Source organism: Pogoniulus pusillus, chromosome 10 (genome assembly GCF_015220805.1).
Source record: "Pogoniulus pusillus isolate bPogPus1 chromosome 10, bPogPus1.pri, whole genome shotgun sequence".
NCBI classification, from domain to species: Eukaryota; Metazoa; Chordata; class Aves; order Piciformes; family Lybiidae; genus Pogoniulus; species Pogoniulus pusillus.
In genome coordinates this window covers 23,368,879-23,395,607 of record NC_087273.1, presented here as the reverse complement: position 1 = coordinate 23,395,607, position 26,729 = coordinate 23,368,879, and the positions used below count along the sequence as shown (strand labels likewise).

Below are 26,729 nucleotides of genomic sequence, written 5' to 3'. Positions count from 1 at the left end.
GTTAAGATAAGGGAAACAATTTAAACTAAATATAAATATGTCTGTGTGAGAGAGGTATAAATTTAGGCAGTATGGATAAATAGTAGGTAACTGAATTAATATTTTCAGTGAAGTAGAGATCTTTGGATAACTGCCGAACCTGAGTTTTTAATTTACAATTGAGTTGATTATTTAATTTGAATTTTAGTATGAACTGTGTGCATTAGCAACATCCTCTTTCAGCTTACAGATGCCAGCTGAGTAACATAGGCGTGATGAGCTATGATCAAACATCACACTCCACTAAAAATTTAGCACATCTAATCAGCCACTTACAGGACCGATTAACTGAGTTTGGGGAAGTGGGAGAGTTGCTTTCGTCATACTAAACCCCTCCTGAAAATGTGCAGATATCCTGATAAGAGCAATGAGAAGGAAAGCTGCTACAGCTGTTTCCAAGCTTACAGAGCTAATATTTCTGAGCTTGGGAAATCCTTTGCTAGATGCTACACATCACAGTGAAATACTGGAATTACAGACCTAAGAGGTATTCAATCTCCAGTTTCAAATACCAGGGGAATGTCATTAATTCATATTTGACTTCCTGCTAGATAAAATTTTAACAGACAATGATGCTACTCAATTAAAAAAAAATAAAAAAAGCAGTAGCTTTCAGAATATCTACTTTTACTATCATCTGAAGTATCTAATAAAAGCTTTTAATTTTAATTATATTGCAGTACTTTCAACACATTTTAGTTCTTAAAGTCTGGGAACTACTAAAATGTTAGCATTTGTAATAGTCCCTTAGAACTTCTAGGTTACTAATAGATTATGAAATTTAACTACAGAATCTGATGAATTGAACACTAGAACTATAAAATAAACTAATTTTCTATTGATTTATTTTTTTCTCCTTAACATAACAGGCAAAACCTCAAATGTAGTGTTTATTAGAATCACGAATTTCACCTGTTCTTTTGTTTCTGTTATTCCTCTGTTTTCTAAGGCTAGCAGACTCAACAGCTCTTTTTTTAAAAAGCAAGACTGTCAAGCAACATTCACGCAGTGTGCATCCCACTTTTGTTTTCTGAGCATTAACCACAAAGTATTCCAACAACGGCATATTATGTTTTCCCTTTTAGTACTCTATAAAAAAGGAACAGAGTTCTGCTGCTCTTCTTTCTTCCTTACTCAGGGAAAACCTTTCTTACTGGCTTGCCAAGGAGTACTACCTCATTTGGGAAGGATGATCTCATCCATATAACACATGAAAAGGCAGAACTAAGAAAATACTAACTGTGCATTTACCACTTATTTAATAACAGTAATGTGCATAGCAGTGTTCCCTGAAGTGAAATACTGCTGTGCTTTCGTCCTCTTCATACTGCACAACAGAGAGAAAGCAGTTTGTAAGTGACAAATAGGAGTCCTTGTAAGCATAGCACTGAATACTAAATGAGTAATTCTTGTCACCATATAAATCATACCATTATCAGACATGCAAATATCACTGTATCTGAAATATGAAAGCATGAAAAAAAATGAGAGTATTGATAAAAATAGTTAGGAAGTGTTTCTTTCCTGTAACAGTTAGAATTTGATAGTTTTTGAACTGTGGTAGCTATTTAAGTTTCTGGTAGTGTAGTTTTGTAAGGACATTACATACAGTATCCTCTAATTCTTCTGATGAAGCTGTTAGAATTAAATGCATGAAACTGAAAGCACAGTTCTACAGATCTAACACACAACCCTCTGTGCTCTATCATTCAGCCAGCCCTCAATCCACATTACTATCTACAGGTTTTACCCACACTTTCTAAGCATAACATCCTATGAGGATGCTATAGGACATGGTGTCAAAAGCCTTGACAATGTCTACTGCTCTCCACCATCTACACAACTGGTAACACCATCATAGAAGGCTATTAGATTGGTCAAGTATGATTTCCCCTTAATGATTCTATGCTACTATTACTGATAATCTTCTTTCCTCCACATGATTAGACTTGACCTTCAGAATGCTTTGTTACATCATCCTCCCATGGAGGGAGGTGAAATTAAACTCCAGAGTTGCAATCCTACTCACTACCTGGCTACCCCCTCACATGATCCTGAATTCTACAATCTCATGGCCACTGCAGTTGAACCTGTCTCCAGCCTTCATGTCCCTGACCAGATCTTCTTTCTTTGTTAGCACTAGGTCCAGCAGCACACCTCTCCTAATAGGGTCTTTCACCACCTGTGTCAAAACCTTATCATCAATGCACTGCAGGAACCTCCTGGACAATTTGTATCTTGTTGTGTTGTCTTTGTAGCAACTATCAGGGCATGTGATCGTGGGGCTACTTTAACCAGTCTGCTTAAAGGCCTCATCATTTCCCTCCCCCTGATTAGGTGGCTTATAGTAAAAGCCCACTTCAATGTCACTCCTATTAGCCTGTCCCAAAATGGCCTTCTCCTCCTCTTTGTTGACCATGGTGTATGCATTGGTGTAGATGTACTCATAAATTCACTGTAAATTCTAGCTCATTGACAACAAACTTGCTTTTCTCAGGCTTTAGTAGCAGCTTATGTATCTCCAGGCCAAACTACACAATGGAAACCAATCCCAGTGGATTAGCAGGCCTTTTCCTCTCAAGATCTGTTACATGCATTCTCCTTTTCACTAATACTACACACACTATAGTTATACTACTAATGAAATCAACCAAAATATTATTATACAAATTCTTTATCAAATATAAAATTTCTGTTGTCTTATTTTGAAGTTAGAAAATCATCATGATTACATGCTTTGTAGAATTGAATTGTTTTAAATTTGCACTAATCCTGAAAAACTCCCTTCAAAAAGAGTATTTTCTTACAGAGTTGCTTCATATATAGTATCCTTTCAGTTCAAAATAAACTAGGTAGCTAAGCCAGTGAGCAAGTTTCAAACATTCACTGCTTCTGCATTAAACATGATTTTTTTTCACCGCTGTTTTCCATTTGAAGAAGCAAAAAGGCATCCTCCAGGGACTGCTCCTCCACACCCAACAAGAAGATGTAATTAAAAGTCAACCTTGTAAAATGTTATTGTTTCTCACAGACAGAACGAACATCACTTGCAGTCTTGTGCAAGCTGAATGGGAATGAGCTCCTACTGTATCTCATACAATTTGGTCATGGTCATCAGAACTACAGGTCCTTGTGCACTCAAAAGGTAAAAGAAGGACAGGGGAGCCACTAATAAAGAAAACCAGGACTTAAAGTAGCAGAAAAACAACAAATATTGCCTAGACAATAATAAATAACCTCTATTTGGACATACATGTTCAGTATATTTCTGAATTTAAGACATTTTCATGAAACATACAGATGCCAAATTTTAAACATCCTTCAGCTACTAAACCAAGCACTTAAGCACTGTAAACAATCCTTACAATATATTTGGATTTAAAAGAATTATATGTGCATGGTGTATTGCATTAGTAGGGAGAAAAAAACAGCAAAAACACACGAAAATGTACCCTCACCTCCTGAAGTCAGACAGATTCAATGCCTGCTATTCACTATTCTGCCTTTGACTACTATCAGCAATGATGTGTTGAGATGAGATCTTCACAACACAGGAAGTTGTCTTCCTGATTACTGGCCTTTCTATTATTTTCTGATTTGCCTATTTCACTTCCAAGAAAGAAATCCAGATCAAAATGAATTTTAAAAAATTTGTTCACTATTCTTCATTACCTAATTTTGACTATTGCTGAGTTTGAGGAGACATTTTCAAGGACCTTTATACAATATTGCTTCAAGACCTCCTGTCTAAGTGCTAATATCTAATTTCAGGATCATTAATAAAATGTGTATAGTGTAGACTCTCTCCATATATAAATTATTTGCACTATTTGAATATGAAATTTGATCAGCTATTTTACTAAAATATCACTCTGTAATACATTTTTTCCTATAATCTTTTGTAATAAATAAGAGTTAGTTCTCATTGGCCTTAATAATTAGGTCTCATTGGCCAAGATGATCAGAAGGCTGGAACACCTCTGCTATAAAGACAGGCTACAAGAATCAGGGCTCTGCAGTCTGAAGAAGAGGAGGCTTTGAGGAGACCTTGGAGTAGCCTTCCAGTATCTGAAAGGGGCCTACAGGAAGGAACTGTCCCCTCCTTGGGGAGGGACTACTTACAAGGTCTTGTAATGACAGGATGAGGGGTGATGGTTTTAAACTGGCAGAGGGGAGATTTAAACTGGATGTTAGGAAGAAATTTTTAGAGTAAGGGTGGTGAGACACTGGAACATGTTGCCCAGGGAGGTTGTGGCTGCTCTCTCCCTGGGGGTGTTCAAGGCCAGGTTGGATGAGGCCTTGAGTGACCTATTTTAGTGGGAGGTGTTGCTGCCTATGACAGGGCGTTGGAACTGGAAACTTTGTTGAGGAAATCACATCACTGATTGTCATGGAAGATACATGTCCTGGCTTGCCCAGGCATGATCCCATGGTCCCCTTCCCTCTGCTGGAGTGGGGGTAGGGGTGGGGGGGGGAAGCAGAGCATAGGGAGAAGACAAAAGGCTTGGCGAAACCCACTTTGAGAGTCCAAGACTTGCCCAGACTTGTTCCTCCCAAATACGGGAAAGCAAGCTCCTGACTTCACCTAACATGGTCAGGTTTGGCAAGGTGCCATTCTGATTGGTGAATCTCTGTGACCAAAGAGGCTATTACATTCGGGCAATCAATAAATAGTTTCTTGCCACATCCCTGCTTTTGCTTTTGCTTCTGCTTTGCCTGCTTTTCCCTGCCATATTATGCTGTTCTTAGCCTGCAACAACTTTCAAGATACTGTCAGAACTCCCTTCAAGTGTTTGGGTACCGTTTGATACTATTTTGTGAGTAAATATTCAAAGCCTCTCTGTAAGAAATTTTGTAACTATATTCTATTGTGCCTTCTGCCTTAGCAGCAGAGAGGATCCCCTTGAGTCCTGTACTGGGCAAGTGGTGTAATTGAAACTAAGAACCTCTTTCCAGTTTTAAGTTTAATGTTTGTATTGTATTTGCTAGTTGTTTCTTAAGCATTCTAAGTTGCCTGTTCCCTATGTGCATAAATATTCAAACCATGCATTTCAAATAATTTAAATAATTTTTCTGACAAGATTTAATGTTAATAAACAATTTCCATGGTTATTAAGAATCTTTTCCTGGATATCACTCCATTTTATCAAGCTTTACTCCTAATTGTTTTTTTTTACCTAGAAAATAAATTTATCAGTGCATTCACCCTCCTTCAAATCTCCACACTGCTACATTGCCAGTTACTAGCTAAAAAAAAAGGTTCTTTAAACTTCTGCTGTGGTCCTACACAAGCGAGTCAATGGGCCACACTATAAGGAGGTAAAAGGATCTAGCTCTTATCTAAATGCTTAGTTATCTGGAGAGGTATATATGGAAAACATAGTTGTCACAATCTAGACATTTTACAGGGCAAATAATTTATGACTCACAGCTTTGCAATGTGATGTTAGGGAAGAAAGACGCTGCAAGCTCATGAGAATGGTAAGCACTAAACTCCTTGTGCTAGTTTGAAGCTAGCTAGAATGTTTTGGTGAGAAGAATTAGACTGCAGGCTGTGAAAGGGAAACAATGGTGAAGTCTACTTCACTCATAGGCTTGCTGAGATGTATAAGAACAAGAACACAAACATAGATAACACAGTCACTGTCTGGGCTTTGGGCTGAACTTTCTCTCTAACCTAGCCTGCGTCTGTGTGACTAACTCACCTGCTTCCTAACCCCCCTGGATGACACTCCAATCATCCTTGGGCACAAGGCAACATCTGGAGTAAGGTAGAGGAGTGGGAGGAAGGTGGAAGGATGGTTGAGAGCCCCTCTTGGGGACTCAGGTTTGTGGGAAGGGTGTTGTGTTTCTGTATTACCTTTTACCTTGTATATTTCTGTATATAACTGTATATACTGTAAATATCAGCTTGTATATTGTGCTAAATTGTAAATAGAAAGCTTCCTTAAATTTCCAGAGCTGTCTGAGTCTAGTCTGAGTGATTTCCAAAGTGGGTAACACCCAAACCATCACACTCCTGATAACTAAGAAACAGTTCTTATCTTTTTATTTGCTTTACAAAAGATAATCCCAGTTTGTGAGTTCTGGTTTTACAAAATACAGGAAGGATGTTTAAAGAGAAGTAGCTCATTGATATACTGATGGCAGTTGTAAATATTTCAAGATTCAAAAGGAAAATTGAAAGCAATCAAAAAAATGGAAACACTTCTTTTCATGCAGAAGAAAACATCTCCACAAAATGAAGGCTTTTATGGTGTTTGAGACTCCAGTCATAAACAGAGAATTGCATCAGAAAAAAAGTTATCTGAGAGAGTGTATTTTGTAGATTAAAAAATGCTCAGGAATGTTTATGTGATTTTCCACATTACATGATATTGAACTAAAATTTTGTCTTCAATAATGTGAAAATCAAAGAGGAAAATATCTATCTTGAAAAAAAATCTGATTTTGACTTTGTAATCATGTTTATTCTGTACAGAAATAAAGAAATGTATGCTTTTTAATGAAAAACTTATTCTTTTGGGGCAGAGAGGTCAGAACTAGATGATCTTCAAGGTCACTTCCAACCCAATCCATTCTATGAATCAGCACAGAAATGTAACAAATGCTTAACCAGGAAATCTTTCAAAAGCTTTTCCAGTTTCACATTGTTCCAGTACCTTTTTTCATATGAATATCCTGTCTGCACATATTCTGAAATTTAGTAGCTGTTATAATGCTCCAAGATTGGTATCTCCCAGCAGAGGTAGGTAGCAGCAGGACCGACCGTATTGTGCCAACCACAGTGCAAAGGCAGACGTTTTATCTGGCCCAAGTTGCTTGTGATCAATTGGGCATGACAAACAGCTGTCAGTTGATAGTGCAACCACACCTGTGAAATAGGCCCTTCTCCAGTTACATGACCACTGTTTCACACAAAGACTTAAAGTGACATTTATCAGTCCTGTACAGAAAGGCTCCATTCAGAAGACAGTCAATCATTTGTAATCTATTCAGCCACTGACTACTTTGGAAACCAACATGTTAACACAGGCTCCAGGCTCTACTCTCACCAGCAGTGTGCACAGAGCCCTCTGGAACCTATCTAGGCAGAGTCCTTTTAGATTGCGTTATTTCACTGGCAAAGCAGATGAGGCTTTTTTATTCTCTGAGCAGTATTTCTGCTCCCAAACCGCAAGTGATCATAATTTCATAAGAAGTAGTTAAACTCCAGAACGGCAACTTTCTCTAGATAGGAAATTAAAAGCTTGCTACAGAAATTGCTTGCTTAATACCTGAATTTACTGCAACACTAAATAAATGTCCTGATTTTATCTCCATCTACCATTTTTAACGTGGAATCAAAATTTTTGCACACTTGCTCATCTGCAAAGTTGAAATCTCAAAATAATCTTTAGATTCACAAATAGCAGTGTCTGGTCACCAAGAGGGGGGACTTTTGTTTTGTAGGTACAACTGAAAACAGAATTTAAATGACACTGATACAGAAGCAGTACTGTTTCCAACCATACTTTGCACGCACAGAAGGTTTTTGCCTCTTCAGAGTTAATTTGGATTGAGCTGAAAAATGTGAAAAGGGCTGCCTAACAAGGAAGAAGCAAATATTAAACCTGATTTGCTTTAGAGGAAACTTCTGCTCTGCTAATGATGGTTCTCTTTTAGAAGCTTTGTCACCCATCACTCAATTCTGCCCTTCAACAGCTAGATATGGTGGTCAGTTAAGTCAACAATAAAAGTATAAACATCATTTTATAAAACCCTAATGCCTACTGTCTAACACCTGATTAATTGTTACACCCAAGCTATATGTTTTCTACAGACATTTTTCATTTGTCTCTAAGATAATGATACTATCTGAAACACACAATGCGGTCAGTGCAGCTCAAGGTATTTAATTTCAGGCTTTACAATAAACACCCAAACTGGACATACTAGAAGATCTCAGAAGAGCACTGGATTTGTCAAGCTCTCTCCTCTCCCACATCCATTTGCAAGAGGAAGTCATGGAAGACCAACAGCAAGCACTCTGATACTGTACAAATTAGAAAGCCACAGATTAACAGCTCAGAGAGAGAATGGTACAAACACCACAAAGCAGTATCAGGAACATGCATTTTCATTTCTTGCAGTAAGTTTCATACACAAGAAATAAAGTCTGAGCATAGTGTTGGTAAATACAACTTGTTCAGAATGAAGCTTCGCTGTTCACAGTTAACCTTTGACTGTCACACTTTGATGGCAAAATTTTACTTCTATCTAGCTTCGTAAACACAAAAAGAGCAGTTAAGTTACTGCGTTATTACAGATGGGGCTGCATAGGATAAACAAGGAAAATTCTAGGAGATTCTATTAAACATAAATGCAAGCTGCAATGCTGACCTGGAACTGACGCAATGCCATGGGAGCCAGCACTCCCCAGAGAATCCACTGCTCTTCTGAACTCAGGCTTGGAAAATAGTTTCTAAGAATTTGCACAGATTTGCTAGTACAGGCATAAGCTGTGTCCTGACAGAGAGGCAGAATTATGTAACTATTGTTAAAATAAAGCAGGACTGAAGGGAGTAGGGGGTAAGAAAGAGAAGGAAAATGAAGGAAAAAAAATCCCAGAGAAGAGAGATCCAGGAGATGAATAAGTAGAGAAGAGAGTAAGTGAATTTATTTTCACTTGGCTTCCCAGACTTTGGTAAATTCTGTAGCTTATTATATTTAGAAATGGATATGTGTCTACAGGTTTATTTGATAATTTGAATTGGGAAAATATTCTTTGTGGGGTAAGGGAAAAGGATAGGCAGAACAGCCTCCTGCTCCATTAAGACTAAAATTTTATTTCAGATTCAACTAAAGCTGTACCAGATTAAAAGACATTCAATGTAATCAGAAATTAGATCTAAACACACTTACTTAATTTCAATATTAGTCTGTGACTATGAAAAACACTTATTTATTTCCCGGTTTATTAGCAGCTCCATTTTCTGACTACTAACTCAGATTCCCAGATACAGTTGACAGGAAGGTTGAATCTGAAGTTTGTGAGATACCACTGTTCTCCTTCCCACCCTCCCTATCCGTCATATCTGTACATCAGAAACAAACCAATAACTGGTAAGATGTCAATAAGAGGGAAATGCAGAAAGGTATTTAGTTAAAAAATCAGAAGAGATTTTCTGACATAAAATACTCTCCAGTATTTCTCTGTGCCATCTTTCTGCCAGCTGAACAAAAGAAAATTTGGGTCAAATTAAGAGGTACTCTCAGCTACTTGGTACCAGTTCAAAAGTAAAAGCATGGCTAAAACAGACAACTTCATATTAAGTGTATGAAAAGGATAAATGTATTTGGAGGGGTAGAAGAGAGGGTATTTGACAACGTTATATGTGCATGGTCTTCTGGGAACTTTTGCTGTGAAATCATTGAGCAGCAAGGCTGTCCAAAATGAATATAAATACATAGTCAAGCCACAGTGATAGATCCACTATGAGTAAGCAGCTTAGCAAAATGAACTCCATCTCAGGTCTCTCACAGTATAAATGTCACTAGCTCAAACAGACTTCAGCTTCCAGTTTGCCCGTTGTTTCCTCTTATGTTAGCAGGGGAGGGCTGGTAACAGAGAAGCAGTGGGTCAAACAAAGTCTTATCCACAAGAACAATTACCCTAAGAAAGCCCTTCCTATCTCATGACAAACCTGCTGCACTGCAAGACTGCACACTTTCAAAGACACAGGCCTTGATAGTTGTTGTCTATGTCCACTTGAAGGAAGGATATTTCAATACAGTCACAGCCAACAAAGAATGTAGCTGTTTGTATATGGTGACATCTCAAGTTTCACCGAAACATCAGGGCACAGGATACTTTTTTATGACTGAAAACTGAATGAAAGGGCACAAAACTGATAATGACTTCATGCTGATTGCAGCTTGAAACTTGTTGAATGATACTTCCCCAGAGGTGCTAGCAGCAATAATTCCAAACTCAATCTATGAGGTACAAATATGACATATATGTGTAAATGAAAGCCAGAGCTTTTAAAATGTATTGACTTTTCAAATGCAGAATATTTAACACAAAATTAAGTTTCATTACAACAGTTAAGGACAAATTTACAACTTTTGCTGACGTGATTGTTCAGAAAAAAATATTTCAGCACATGTTTCAGTCTCATTGAGGACTCAAGAATGTAAACCTAGTTATTTGCTAAGCCATGGCATCAGTTGGTGACTCATCAACCAAAAGTAAAGTATCTTCAGAATAATCACAATAGTTAGGTAGCAGGGAGAGGATTGGGTGTTTAACATCTCTGTGGTAACATATTAAGAGTGGAAAACCTGTTGGGCAAGTTGCTTTTGTTTTGAGAGCTCTTTTTTATGTTAAGAATTCTTTGTTTCGGAGAGAGGTGGAAATGTAGTAGAGACAACCATACAAACACACAGTCAGTGAGGAATGAGTTGGGGAGGTATAGCAGCAGAGCTGCCTTTCCCCTTTGACCCATGGTGAGATAGCAGGCTGAAAGCCCTTGCAGCTACCCAACCTGAACATTTTGCACATAAATCTCAAAGGACTGCATTGAATTATCATTATCATTTGATGAAAGTGCTCTCCAATTTTTCAGTGTGCCCATATTAAGTGAAGAGAGATATCAACTTATGAAAACATTTATCTTGGTCAAGTTACTATTGTTAAATCAAGCCTATAGAATCATAGAATCACAGAAACAAACAGGGTGGAAGAGACCTCCAAGATCATCCAGTCCAACCTAGCACCCAGACTTATCCAATCAACTAGACTACGGAACTAAGTGCCTCATCCAATCTTTTCTTAAACACCACCACCTCCCTGGCAGCCCATTCCAATGGCAAATCACTCTCTCTGTGAAGAACTTCCTCCTAATATCTAGCTTATACCTGCTTTGGCACAACTTGAGACTGTGTCCCCTTGTTCTGTTGCTGGTTGCCTGGGAGAAGAGACCAACCCCCACCTGGCTACAACCTCCTTTCAAGTAGCTGTAGACAGCAATGACCATATAAGATTGGATGAAGAACCAGTGCCATAAACTGGTAGACTGCCACAAAACCAAAGCTGAAAAATAATGAGATGTTAACCAGAATAGTATTAAGTAAAAAAAAACAAACAAACAAACATGCATAAAAGAATAATTAATAAAACTGCCTCCAGTCTTCAGTATTTACTGCACATGTTACGATAGGTTGCTATTTTTTCAAGCTTCTGCATATTGCAGTGCTCTCCTAATAGAAACAACACTGGCACAGAAATAACCTCATTTTCAAGTGTTCTAGATAAAAAAAAAAGATAATTTTAATTTTTCTCAGTTCTTATTTCATCTCTGCGAGGAAGGGTATTTAATATATGGCTACTGAAACATAAATATTGACATCACTGTAATAATTCTAATAATCAATTTGAAAGCAAAGCAGTACAGGAAAAAACTATTTTAAAAGCACCATTAAAATTAAAAGCCAGCTATGTCTAAATCTCTTCTTGTGCTGATTACTCTGGTTCATGTATGCTAAGCACATTAAAAAAGCACAAAACACAGGAAAAAAAAATCAGGGTTCAGTGGAATATGCTACCTCTTTTTTATAAAATGGAAATTTTTAAAGAAGAAGAAGAATAATCATCATGTGATAACTAACTTAAAGCTGAATTTGCTCTGATTTCTTACACATGTAGTTCATGTTCACTGTACTGTTTATGTTATTTTTATGTTTTGAACCACATGTCAATGGTGCTGCTTCATTTTCTAAACACACCAGTCATCAATGTTATTTCCTAACAGATAATCAACTTTTCACAATTACCTTCAGCTGATTAGATTCTCTTCTTCCATCCTTGAAGGACCTGTCTGAACCTGGCCTCTGTGTGTCTAATTTCATTCCCTTTGTCCTTTTGATCTGTTCAAGCCATGCAAAAAGGCAGTTAAAGCAGACTGAATGAAGAGAAGCTACCATCATGACTGGTAATGAAGCACTGGGAACAAGCTACTCAATCCAAAGAGCCAGGGATAATGCAGGATGCTTTTAATTGTATTTCTTCGTTTTCCTATCCCCACTAGCTTCTCATTGTACCTTCTTCATTATAACCTGCGCCACTGAGCTCTCACTTTTGGGCTCTTCATCTCCCTCTCAGATCCATATTCCCAGCTTCTTGGAACCTCCTTCCCTGAACTAGATGCCCTCCATTTTCAGCAAGTGTCATTTCTTTTGCAAGAATAGAGGTCTTTCCATCCTTCTGTTGTGGTAGACCTGATAGGCCCAAAATAGGCTTATGCATGTCCTGCCTTGCCTGGGAATGTTTTTTTGCTTCACGAGAAAGGCAAGTGTGGGAAAAGGACACAAAAGAATCTGTAGCCACTGAGTCTGGCCTGCCCAGGGTCCTGTGGTAAATAAGGTACACTTAGCTTGTGCAAGGCCTGTGCTTTTCCCAAATGTGGATAAAGGCAAGCCTATGACTTTGCCTAATATGGTAAGATGTGGCAGCCACCCTGATTGGCTATTCTGTGTCCAAAGGGCAATTAATCTCGGCCCACATTGATAAAAGGAGATATGTAGGTAAACAACGTGCTTTGCTTCTCTGTTTTCTGCTTCTCTGCTGTGCTCAGCTGTGCTCTGCCATTTCCTGCTGCAATTGCCTATTGCCTTATTGTTTGACAGTAAACTTCACTGCTGCAATTTGCTGGGAGCAGACCCTGGATGCCTGCGTGAGATCGGCCTGTGTGGTCAGCATGACACCCTGTCTCTGCACCTGAAAGTCCTACTTAGAAGTCCTAGACATACATATTGTCCAGACGAGCCAGGTGATAAGGTCAGAGATTGTCTGCCTCTTTCCCCAGAAGCCAGGAAGAATTAAGTCTCAATATCTGACAAGACGAATCCCCTGAAAACATCTGGGCACTGTCTGGACTGTCGCTAACCCCCACAAGTCAGGTAATGAAAATTTGTGAGTAAATGCTTAAATGCCTCTTTGTAATTCTCCGTTGCCTTCTGCCATGAGCAGAAAGAGCTCCTTGAGCCCATCTAGTGGGCAAGCATCATATTGACTGCAAGCAGAATTTGACCATGGGAGTATTCCCTTCCAGTTCAATTAATGTTTATGTATTTTGCTGATTATTACTAGATCTAGATATTATCCATAGAAAGTTTCCATGGCCGTGTAAGAACCAAAATATTATTAAAATTAGTGGTCAGAGGTGATGAGAGTTCTGAATATCAAAATTAATAAACAATATTAATTTTGGAAAAAATACCATCTCACATTAATTAATTTTCCCCTCCGCAACACCTTCTCCCCACATAATGAGCTATATATACATCAAACCACTGGTTGACATTTATTTTCCTCATTATTTTTTAAGGACATTAATAACGTCACTTTGAAAAAATGTAAGTTTGTTCTATGGCTTAATAGCACTGTGTGGGTATTACAAACTTACTCTGGTACCCTCACATTTTGTTTCAGCATGCGGTGCAATTTGTATTTGTAAGGAACTAACCTTGCAAGATACGGGCCCCTTGTTCCTGACTACAAAGGAAATACTCTCTCACACACACACGTGTGCATATGTACAAAGAATAAAAACTCTTCTGAAAAGACAAGTTCATGGAGTGTCCTCTTCTGAGATAAATCCTTCCCTTTCTGCAAGGCAAGAAAGATGAACCTATTTCTGCAGAACTGTTTTCCTATTTTCTTCTTCCCTTAAGGAAGCAAGAATTGATTTATCCAATCCATAATAAAAGGCAACATAGCAATGGAAAAATAGATCCATCTAATCCAGTGTTAAGCAATTACACTTAGACAAGACACACACTCAACACTAATTTCTCTCATACATTCCCACACTGTGAGTGCACCTTGCATTCAAGGAATTCATGCTCAGGCCACATTAGGTGCTGCCTGTATAATTTATCACCATGTATCACACACACGCAAAGTTAAAATAAGGTTCACTTTATCTAGGAAGAGATGAATTTTTGAACTATAAATCACCACATACTGACATTTTAGAAGCTACTCAATCTAGGTGTGATATGTATGTATGAATAGCAAACTGTTTGGCGCTAAAACTGTTATGTATTTTACATTCCCTATTGTTCCATTTACTGTCACTTCATTGTCCCAGTGTTGGACTGATGCTACTGGTTTGGTTTAGATGGTCTGCACCAATATGAATGAAAAATGTGAGTTAAAAAAACCCAAACGTTTTTGACACCTAGAAAAGAAGTGGTGGAAGTAAAACAGACTGAATGGAGTTAACTCTCTTCTATAACAGTTTCATAACAAGAAAGCTCTGAAGTATCAGTGCTTAGACTAGTAAACAGACACTTTTCCCTACCTTCATTCTTATATCCTAACAACAAAAAAAAAAGTTAATGTAGTCAACAACATGTGTTGTAAATAGGACTCAAAATCCTACAAGAAATACATGTTTTGTCTAGATCACCTCAGAAAAAGTTACCACTTGAAAAATGACATCGTTTAGCAGTCTCCCACACTGGATTTTAGAGATGACAAGCTAGCAGTTAATTGCTGATTAGATTTTTTTTTTTTGTGTATTTAGAAATTTCTATTGCAAGTTTAAGTTCAACTCTGCCTGTAGATCAACTCAGCCCAATTAAATACACTTCACCATAATGTATCTGCTTAAATTGCACATGGGTAGTGCAGGACACTCCCAAAAGTGTAACTGCTTTTGACTGTCACAATCCTTCCAGTAATCATTTCCACTGTGGATGTCCCTGCAAAAAGTGTCTCCTAAAGACTCATAGAAGTTTAGATCAATTCCTTTTACATTTCCTTCTGCTTCTATGAAAGTGGAACAGTCTCACAAACTCCAGAGAAAGGAAAATTCCTGCTTGGTCATTCTACTATTGGATGACTGCAATACTAAATAGGTTTGTAGATATGTGTTCCAAATATTAAACAACTGTTCTGAATAATAAAATCTGGTAGACAACACAAATATAAAACTCTACCCTTTAGTCTCTTCTCTATTACTGACATGTTTGGATACCTTCTTTACAATACTGCCCATTTGTTTAAATAGCTGGAGAGAAGAGAGGAGAGAGTGCTGCTAAGTAATTTAGTATCATCGACTACTATTATATCCAAACAGTTATTAATTGCTCAATGAGCATCTAGACTGTGCATGAATCATACCAGGCTTTCTATGCTGTCTCCTTCAAAGCCTAAATACCCCTTTTCACATTATCTTAACCACATTATTTCAGGAAATAAGGTATGTCAAAGCTACTTTTTTCCTCCCCCTCACTCTCTCCTGCTGTACAATATTGCTGAATACTAAATTTGTTAGTAATAACATAAATTTTGTTTTTGAATTGTCATTTGGGAGATGGTGAAAGAAGGTTAATTTTATTTTCTTTGCATCAACCATGTAGATGCAAAAGAAGTAACATAATACATCTGCATACCAACAGCACTTACACTACAGCATAATCAACACAGTATTTGTCATATGACAGGAGTGTAATAAGACATAGCAAAATCAACTTACCTATCACATCAAATGTCCATGAGCCACAATTCCTCCTCAATTTGAAGAAAACTTGACCTGTTAAACATAAAGCAATACATTTTCACCCCTGATGAACTTTTGCTCCCTTTAGACCAGTATAAAAAGATAGATTTTTGTGGGAAGAATGAAAAGCACTGTTGCTATAGAGAATTTGCCATCCCACAACTTTCTTTTTGCTTGCTGTTATAATTCAAATACTAATAACTTAAATTTCCAATCGGTACCCTATCTTGTCTTAATATTTACACAAACTATTAACAGAAGTTCAGCGCTTAGTTTTAAGAATAATCTCAGAAAGATTTACAAAAAAGCCCTGAAGATTATTGACTGTAAAAAGTTTGTACACACAAATTCTTATAGTGCCCTTTGAAAATATCTGTCAAGACCAGAAAACATTAATATACTCTGTTTCTACTTTTCATTTTCTCTCCTTTCTACATCTTATTTCACTCTCAGAGTAAATTCAAAAGAAAGGAATAGGAAAGTAGTGAAACCTAAAGAACTAATGATTGTGGGGAGATGACAGGGGCTGTTTTCTAACAGCACCATTATATTAATTGCATTTTTATAAAATCATCTCTCTGAAAACCATAGCTGAAAATTAGTTTTCTTTTATTCACACAAACTAACTGAGATTGAAAACAGTTTTGGTGAATTTTCTTGAGCTTTAAAGCAAAAAAGACTCTCTAGAAGCCTGTGTTCACTAGAATGCAAGCAGGAGTTAGAGGCCTCCAACCCTTGTTAATACATGCAAAATATATTGTTAATGCTAATACTCTTCTTGGAAAGAAAACAGATTATGTTTCAACCCCACTAGCATGACAGCAACATAACATAAATATTTATTATCTGACTGAATTTGAGATTATATAATAGACAACCTACATCTTTTGGTGCATAGAACCATAGCATGCTGTATTAATGCCCTTTGAAGTAAAGCACAAAACATGAATCCCTCATTACTAAGTTAAATTGCTTCACCAACTTCACTTAACTGGTGCATGAGATCTGGTTTCAGGGTAAGCTAGGAAAAGATACACTAGTAAGGAATATTTAACTTATGACACCTGACATTGATTTCTTTTCACACAACATTGGCCTTCCTATTTTACCTATGGTTTTAAGGGTGCGGGAAACATCAATGCATGAGAATGAGGTCAGTAAGCAAAGGACCAATCCTATTTCCAGCAGTGCCTGAATTTCAGAAGTTATCCTGTTGTTCTGGAGTACTTCAAATCCCTTTCTTCTCCCCTGCCCCCAGCTGCGGGTTTGAATGGGGAGGAGGAGTTTTGAAAAATGCATTCCCCTCCCTGCCCTGCAGGCTTGAAATGGAACTTTCAGGAGGAGCCCTTCCACAGGTGTGCTGACCCGCACTAGAGTCAGGCTGGTGGTTGGCTGGGTTTTCACACCCAGTATAAATGGTAAAATGGACATTTTGTCTAGAAAAGCATAAATAGTGCAAGGGAGAAGGTGTGAGTGGGTTCCTGCCTTGAAAGAGTTCCCATCTTGACAGAGCTCCTGACAGGACAGGTTCACAGGATCACAGGATATTAGGGGTTGGAAGGGATCCAAGGAGATCATCAAGTCCAACTCCCCTGCCAGAGCAGGACAATACTATCTAACACACATCACAGAGGGATACATCCAGACAGGCCTTGGAAGTCTCCAGAGGAGACTCCAGGACTTCCCTGGGAAGCCTATTTCAGTGCTCTGTGACCCTTACAGTAAAGAAGTTCCCCCTTGTGTTGAGGAGGAACCTCTTTTGCTGCAATTTACACCCTTTGCTCCTTGTTCTATCACTGGAAGCAAGTGAGAAGAGCCTGTCCCCCCACTCCTGGCCAGCCTTCAGATACTTAAAAACATTTATCAAATCCCCTCTAAGTCTTCTAAGGCTGCCCAGGGAGGTGGTGGAGGCACCATCCCTGGAGGTCTTCAAGAAAAAACTGGATGAGGCACTTAGTGCCATGGTCTAGTTGATTGGATAGGGTGGGGTGATAGGTTGGACTGGATGATCTTGGAGGTCTCTTCCAACCTGGTTGATTCTATGATTCTATGATTCTTTTCTCCAAATTAAAAAGCCCCAGGTCCCTCAGCCTCTCCTCATCAGCCATGCCCTCCAGTCCCCTAATCAACCTCATAAGCCTCTGCTGGACCCTCTCCAGCAGATCCCTGTCCCTCCTCAACTGGGGAGCCCAAAACTAAACACAGTATTCAAGATGGGGCCTCACCAGGGCAAAGTAGAGGGGGAGAAGAACCTGCCTTGATCTGCTGGACACATTCTTCCTAATACACCCCAGGATCCCATTTGCCTTCTTGGCCACAAAGGCTCATTGCTGTGCCATGGTTAAATTGTTATCCACCAGGACCCCCAGGTCCCTCTCACAGGACTGCTTTCTAGCAGATCACCTCTCAGCCTGTACTGGTGCAGTTTATTATTCCTCCCCAGATGCAGGACTCTGCACTTGTCCTTGTTGAACCTCATCTGGTTCCTCTGTGCCCAGCTCTCCAGTCTGTCCAGGTCTCTCTGGTTGCTTCACAGCCTTCAGCTGTGTCAGCCAAGCCTCTCAGCCTTGTGTTGTCAGCAAACTTGCTGAGCAGACACTCTGTGCCCTCATCAATGTCATTGATGAAGATATTGAACAGGACTGTCCCCAGCACTGATCCCTGGGGGACACCACTTGTCACAGCTCTCCAGCTGGACCTGGCACTATTGATCACCACCCTCTGAACTGCAACCAGTTCCTAACCCACCTCACTGTCCACTCTTCCATCCCACACTTCCTCAGCTTGCTCGCTAAAATGTCATGGGAGATGGTGTCAAAGGCCTTGCTAAGGTCAAGGTAGACTACATCCACTGGTTTCTCTGAATCTACCCATTCAGTTATGGCATCATAAAATGCTATCAGGTTAGTTTAGCATGACTTCCCCTTGGTAAATCCATGCTGACTACTCCTGATAACCTTCTTCTCTTCAAAGTGCCTTGAGATGCCCTCCAGCAGGAGCCACTCCATCATTTTTCCAGAGATGGAGGTGAGGCTGACTGGTCTATAGTTTCCTGGAACCTCTTGCCCTCTTTGAAGACTGGAGTGACATTGGCTCTCTGTCATGGAAGGCCTGTAGGCCCAAACAGAGGCTTCTTTATGCCTTTATATGCCTGGACATGTTTCTCTGCCAGGACCCCTGGTTGTAAACAGGTTGTGTAACAAACACACACCCAACTCGTGTATCCCTGGGGGTGAGCCCATGTGATCCCCATATTTGGGAGAGTCCAGGGAAAGAGCCTCCTACCCATTATGGTAAGGTTTGGCTTACTGCCAACCTGATTGGTCACTCTGGTGGCCAAAGGGCACATTAATCTAGGCCTACAGTCCTTACAGAGGGGTGCACGAGAACCACATGTCCAGATCTGTTTAGACCAGCTCTCTGACCCTGCCTGCAGTGCAGCTCAGCTCTCTGACCCACCTGCAAGGATCAGCATTCAGACGCTCATACACACACACTCAGATGCCATCGCATAGCTCTGATGCTCTCTGAGGCACAGACCTCATGCTTTGATTCAATTCGCAGCTAACCTGTCTGCATACTTTAGATGCAGAGCTCATTCAAGCCTGCTCACACATATATATATGGAGCTATGCATCTCTGCAAGCTATATTACTATCAGGACCTGATCCTGATCTTGCATTTATCTACGAAGCTCAGACTCCCAGCTTAAAGCCTGGCGAGAGAATGAGGAATGTAGACTTCTGGATTGTCTGTACACACACCCACAGCCTGAATCCGTGAAGAGAATCGTGCCAGAAACTGCACGGACATCCTTCTCCTGTTCCTGGAATCCTGCCAGATGATAATCTCTGGACACGGCATCCAGAAGAAGACAGCAGCATCGAGGCAGAGATCGTCCCTCACCAGGAGAACAAAAGGTTAGAGAAACTTGTTTACCCCAGAGACTGGGAAGATTCGTCATTTCCCCTCAAGCTGGGAAGATTCCATCCTCAGAGATTCCACAGAGAGACCCCTGAAGTCCGGACACTGGGCACAGGCTGTGACACAACCCCGGGAGGGTGATTAATAATTAAAAGCAAGCTTCAATACCTCTGTAATATAAGTTACCTCTGCCTTAGAGCAGACAGAATTTCAGCCCCTCTGCTGGGCAAATAGCATAAGATCCTAAGCGGCACTAAGCCAGAAGGGAAACCTCTCTCTCTCTGTTTATAGTTGAATGTTTTGCCAGTTATTGACCAAATCCTGTATATATTATAGCCTAATTGTTTTCATAACCTTGCACAGAACTAAATATTATTACACAGTGGCTGGGGGTGGCAAGAGTTCATAAATATTTTTTTAATAAATTATATTTTTATATAAAATTTATATCTCCTCAAATTAATTTCACACCTCCACCAAATAGGCATAGGCACTGAGAATCCCCTCCGCAACACTCTCCTCCAGTCCTCAGGCACCTCTCCTGTCTGTCACGATTTGGCAAAGATGATGATGGTTCCTGCTGTTTTGGACTGTCTCTGCTTTTGGGCAGCTCCTACCTATTTTCACAGCTCTCAGTTTTACACCCTCCCTGCCTTTGGATGGTTCTCCCCACTTTTGCACCATTCTGTGCAAACCTGCAAGCTTGGCAAGTCCTGGGGTCTTTCTGAGAGAGCTGCTGGCAGCACCCAGACCTGACTACTCTTGGATCATATCACAGCCAACTTCCTGGCTGCCTTTCCGAGCTGGGTAAACGCTAGCAGTTTGGCTCTCCTCTGCTGCTGCTGAAGGAGCGTCCCTTCCACAAATCCTCATTTTGTGGCTGCCACATCTCAAGACATTCCTGAGTTTGGTGGCTTTGTCACTCACCTTGGGCTTCTGCTACATGGATCCAGACTATTAGATATTGCTTACAGCACCAGGAGGCAGCCGAGTGAGAAATCCAGTGAGGGATCATCGTCGAATACCTATTTTACTTCTGTGAGTAAAGCCTTCTGTTCCCTTAATTCTCTGCTCAGCCTGATTGATAGTGGGGTAAGGCTGTGTTTATAGCTTAGCCTTTTCCATTTCCTGTCTTCATTAATATCTAAATTTGTCTGTAACATCCTTGTGAAGAATTACCAGTCGAATTAGAATCTGTAAATAAACCTAAACTAGTTTTATATATAGTTTTGGGGTGGGGTTTTCAGGAAAATAAAATAATTCTATTTTTAAAAATTCCTGACTCAGCCACATTATTTCCCTGCCTCCATGACACCTGTAGATCCCCTTTTCTTGCATTTGGCCAGTATTTTAGGATATAAAAGAGAAGGGAGAGAGGATATTATTTCTATGGGTTTGTTTGTTTTGCGTTGAGTTGTTGTGCTGGTTTAAGGCTAATTGGAATATTTTAATGAGAAAAATAAGATTATAGGCTGTAAAAATAAAACAATGGTGATGACTACGTCACTCATAGGCTTGCTGAGATTTATAAGAGCAAGAACACAAATATAGATAAGACAGTGTGTGTGTCTCTGTCTCTCTCAGCATCTCTGTTTCTCCCTGGGCTTCATCTATGTAACTAATCCTTCTGCTTCTAACCCCCCTTGCTGATCCTCCAAATTCACGTTGCTCGTAAGGCAAACTCTGGGATAAGGTAGAGGTGTGGGAAGAAGGTGGGAGGGTGGTTGGGAGCTCCTCCTGGGGACTCAGGCTTCTGGGAGGGGTATTGTGTTTCTGTATTACTTTTAACTTGTATATTTCTGTATGTACTGTAAATATCTGCTTGTATATTGTGCTAATCTGTAAATATAAAACTTCATTCCTTAACTTGCACCTGGCTAAGTCTAGTCTGGGTGATTTCATGAAGGGGGTGGGGGGTAACTCCCAAACCATCACAGTTCTGTTGACACATAGCCAAATGCAAACAATAAAGTAAAAACTAATGCTGTGTTACACGCTGCAAGGGAAATAATGACAATCTGGTTTTATAATGCATCAGGAAACTACTACAGGAATAATGCTGTCACAGCATGCTCGCATGGTATAAATAGGAAAGAGATGCAGAAATTAATAAACAATTGAGTGAGAAGAATTATAACAGACCAGTTAGAGATCATCAAGTCTTTGATACTGCCTGCAAGCAAACTGCTTTCAATGATGAGAGAATAGTTACATAGTTTGTGTGGCAGGACATGCCAGAAGGGTGATGAAGCTGTGCCAGCTTGACCAGGGAGCAATGATACCCACCCAGCAGAAGGTGACGTCCTCTCTAAACTCTGCATTCACCACAACTGACATAGCCTTCCAGACAGAGCTCCAGCAGGAACATGCAGCCACACAGGTGTCAGAATGCAGGACGTGTCCTAATGTTGTACCAGTACAGGACAGCAGCAGTGAGCACACCTGTGAGAGGTGCACTCAGGTGAAGGAACTACTTCACTTAATCCTGGTTTTGTCATGAAATTATAGTCTTCAACTCTTGGAGAAGTACAGAACTCCTTCTTTGGCTTGTTTAGGAGACTGGTCAACAGAGTCCATTGAGTGGCAGTCCTGAAAAGCAGAGTCCAGGAAAGTTGAGCATTCTTCAAAAAGGAGTGCAAGAGTAGGCCATCTCCATGTGCTGAACGAAGAGCCAGCAAAGAAGAAGACCTGTCTGGCTGAACAAGGAGCATTGACAGGAAGTCAGGAAAAACAAAGATCATTTATGGCCTTTAGAAAATGGGGCAGGCAACTGAGAAGGACTACAAGGATGCTGTAAGGTTACGGAAGGAGAAAATTTGAAGAGTTGAAGCCCAACTGGAAAATAATCTGGTTGCTGCCATAAAACACAATTCCATTAATATGTTAATAAGAAAAGGAGGCCTGAGGAGAATTTCCGTCCTTTATTCGATGTTGGGGGGAATATAATGTCCAAGGATGAGGAAAATACTAAGGTACAGAATGCCTTGTTGTTTCCCAGGTAGCCAGCCCACTGAACTGGAAGACTGGGATAGGGATACAAAACAAAGCCTACATAATACTCAAGTCTATGTGGCTGGATGGCATACACTGGATGAAAGCACCCTCAGTAAGTTTGCAGATGATACCAAATTGTGTGAGAGTGTTGCTGTACTTAAAGGTAGGAAAGCTCTACAAAAGGATCTGGAGAGGCTGGATAAATAGGTTGAGGTCAGTTGTATGAGGTTTACCAAGGCCAAGTGCAGACTCCTGAACTTCAGTCACAACCATTCCATGCAGTGTTACAGGCTTGAGGAAGAGTGGCTGGAGAGCTGCCTGACAGAAAAGGGCTTGGGATGATGACTGGTAGCCAGTTGAATATGAGCTGTGTGGTCCAGTGGCCAAGAAGGCCAACAGTCTTCTGGCTTGTATCAGGAAGTGTCCTTTGCCTCCATATTCATCACTGGTGTGGCCACGCCTTGAATACTGTTCAATTTTGGGCCCCTCACTAAAAGAAGGACATTGAGTGGCTGGAGTGTGTCCAAAGAATGGCAGCACAGGTGGTGAAGTCTTATGAGAAACAGCTGAGGGGGATTTGAGCTCTATAGCCTGAAGAAAAGAAAGCTGAGGGGAGACCGTACCACTCTCTACAGCTGCTTGAAAGGGGGCTGTAACAATATGGTTATCATTTTTTTCCTCAAAGTCGAACAATAGGACAAGAGGGAATGGCCTCAGGTAATGGTGGGGAAGGTTTAGGTTGGATATTAAGGAAAAATTTCTTCACAGAAAGGATTGTGAGGCACTTGAACAAGTTGTCCAAAGAAATGCTGGTATGATGCTTAGTGGCTATGCCATATGACTTAGTAACCTTGAAATGCTAGGTTAACAGACTTGATGAACTTAAAGGTCTTTTCAAACCTAAATAATGCTATATAAGAGTTACAGTTAGCCCTTACTGCTGAGTTGCAACACTTTTTTGCTATGACGACAGTTTTCTTAGAGAACATTTCTGTCACTAAAACACAGGAGCTTGACCAATGCTCTGCAGCTCAGCGTAAATGCTTCCATTGCTTTCATACAAAAAAGCCAAAGCTGTTTTCCCTCAACCCCCACTTGTGAGCAATATTTCACTTTACTTTACAGTTCTTTAGTTCTGTGGCTTGAATTACAGTAATGTTGACATCAAGCCTTTGGAAGCATTAAAACCGCTGCCTTTCCAATTATTAGGAGTAGGAATTGAAACCAGTTGCTTTAGTTTCCTGCTGTTGTCAGAATGGGTTCTCTCTGCTTTTCCCTGAAGGTGCACAAATCCTGCGGACTACTGCAAGTGGTCTAGACATCTGAGTAGGCTCTGCCCTAGTAACAGTCATAATTGAGAAGGGTTTTCAAACCTTTTTCTATAAGCATCTCCAAACATCCTAAAAGGTAAGTGACAGAATAAAGACTGGCACATCTACATTTTTATCACCTATTTACTAAAATTGAAGGGAAAAATATTCTTTAATATATGTAATGTCTTTGGGAATATTATTCATTGCATTTTAAATCTGTAGTGCCTTTTTTTGGGAATATTATTCACTTCATTTTTAATCTATAGTGACTTACTTGAATTTTTGATTAGAGGAAGACTTATGAATCTGCCACAGCATGATGGAAATATATTAACATCTATTCAGTCATCGATACACACGTTCATCTAGATAAAATTTACCCTGAAAATTCACACACTAAGTTTAATATACAACATTTTTATTATTTTAATTTTAAGCTTTGCTTCCTCATGTACAGAATTGTTTTTCAGATCAAGATGAAGTTCATGACACAACCTTCTCTTTGCTTCTTTCTTTCAGAAGACAGTCACTTTTCAGTGCACAGCACAAAGTTATATAATACTAATGAGGCCAGAGGCCTTTGAATGAATCCTATTAAGTGTGCTTGAGGTACACATGTTTACGATAGGGAAAATTTTATCTTTAGACTAGACCTTAAGGGAAGAAAATGTACTATACAAAAGTTGATATGAATGCTATCAGAAAAATATGCAAGCAAAAACCAGCACCTAATTTCTTAAAAGTTAAAGCTTCCAAGAAGAGTAACATGCTCAGTAATTACTATTAACTAATCAGCATGAAGTAAGTGTTTTTCCATTTTCATCCTAAGCTTGTTTACTTATACAGAATGTGTGTTTATATTACATCAAGCAACAATTTTAAACTCTCAACTTGGAGTTACAACTCCATGATGCCTGAGACAAGACATTAATTTCCTATTTCTGGTATGGGAAACAGAAACAGCTCAGACATCACACTGTCTCTAAAGACATAGGATTTCTCAGCCACTGCTCTCCCCCTTGCAGAGCTTCCCACTAAGTCTCTCATGATGGGCTAAGCAGAGAGAAAACAGACGCCCTGGAAGTTAAACCACTTCCCGTCGTAGACAGGACCGACATCAGAGGCTGTGCAGCCAAAGACCCTGTGGTGAGCTCCGTCTGCTGCTTCCAAGGGAGGAAGTGTCCTGCGGAGATATTGCTAACAGGAATTATAAGAGAAATCCCATGCTGCTGCTTCCTTTTTATGCCACTGAAACAAATCCTGTGATGTAGCAATTTTTGTGTTGTAGCAGTGGTGCATCAGGAGACAGTAACTTAAAGCCAGAAGAATGAGGGGAAAAAACCCAAACCAAATCAAACCAACAAAATCCCAACAATAACAAAACAACAACAACCCCCCAGAAATAAAGAACAATCAAAACACATGTGAAAAGACAGGTACTTGACTTGGAATCTAACTTTAAACTTCTGCACATCATACTGGCCAGTGCTCTACTGCAATGATCAATCAAGATAAATTTTCACTGTGCCCTGATTCCTAGCCATGAAATGCTGTAAAGCACTAGAAGAATTGCTACTTCTATCCAGCACATCAGGAGACCACTGGCAATTTATTTGAATGAAGAGGATTTTAGATAGAAACATAAAAAGGTAATGTTAACATAACTCAGTATTTTCTTTTAAAATGGAGTTTAATGTATTTGAAAAGTTGAAAAGCTTCTGATCTGAATTCTGCACTATTTATACAACCAGAAGACACAGAACACACATGAACAATGCAAGCTTTTCCAAGGCTACCTCTAGCCATGGTTCATACCCATGAGCTCCTGAAAAAATCCAACAGAAAAAAACCTCAAAATCAGTCCCACCAATCAAGCCAACTACTCAAACCTAACAGATTAGATTGTTAAAGCAGCTTCCACTCATTCAGTAGAATACAAAAAATGAGTTGTCAGTTTCAAAATATAAATATGTGTCCTCAAAGAAATGAAGTTACACAGCCAAACTAATTTCTTGAGGTAATCCCACAAGTTGTCAAACAATAGATAGCTCACCACTAAAGATTAAACCCTGAAATTATTTTTCTTAATAAACATATCACCTCCATTGCTGCTTTTTAAGTTGTGTAAGAATTTACACTTTTAAAAAGGACAGAAAGAAAAGCAAAAAGCTCTCTATTAACCATTGTGATAACACTGAAAGATCATTTTACAAAGGAATCACTGAAGACTGCTCTGGTCTGGGTGCTGGTGACAAGAAGCTCAAAATGAGCCACCAGTGGCCCAGAGAGCCACCCAGAGCCTGGGTTGTATCAAGAGAAATCTGGCCAGCAAGGACAGGGAAGTGATCCCTTGTACTCTGCACTGGTGAGACTCCACCTGGAGTACTGTTCTGGAGCCACTATTACAGGAGAGATATGGATGTGCTGGAAGGGTGTTGTGGAGGGATTTCTCTTATTCCTCCTCTGTTAGGGGGAGGTGAGAAATTAATTTGAGGCGGTATTAATTTTTATAAAATTATTTATTAAAATTAATACTTACAAATCTGTACCACTCCCAACCACTATGTTATTAAGTTCTTTGTGCAGTTATGAAAACAGTTGGGATATATTTACAGAGATTGGATTATTAAATGGAAATATCAAATTATCAACAGCTATAGACAGAGAGAAAGATTCCCTTAGGCTTAATGCCTCTTAACAACTATACTGTCTGCCCAGCAAGGGCTGAAACTGTCTGCTCTTAAGACAGAAGTAACTTATTTTACAAAGGAATTCAAGCTTGCTTAAATGTGTTGCTCTTAAGTATTAATTATTAATCACCCTCCTGGGATTGTGTCACAGTGTGTGCCCAGTATTCAGGTCTTGGTGTGTGGGATTAATGTAACAGTAGTCAATCAGTGGACCAGCT

General features: G+C 39.6%; 1 protein-coding gene across 6 annotated transcripts in view; it reads right to left on the bottom strand.

Annotated features, from left to right (window-relative positions):
- The window catches only part of LOC135178791 (poly(rC)-binding protein 3-like), a 714,994-nt gene that overhangs the window by 417,326 nt on the left and 270,939 nt on the right, over window positions 1-26,729 (bottom strand). For all 6 annotated transcript variants that reach the window (XM_064150039.1, XM_064150038.1, XM_064150036.1 and 3 more), the window contains exon 3: window positions 15,567-15,623. The gene's annotated coding sequence lies outside the window, so the exon portion shown is untranslated. The remainder of the gene's footprint in view (window positions 1-15,566; window positions 15,624-26,729) is intronic.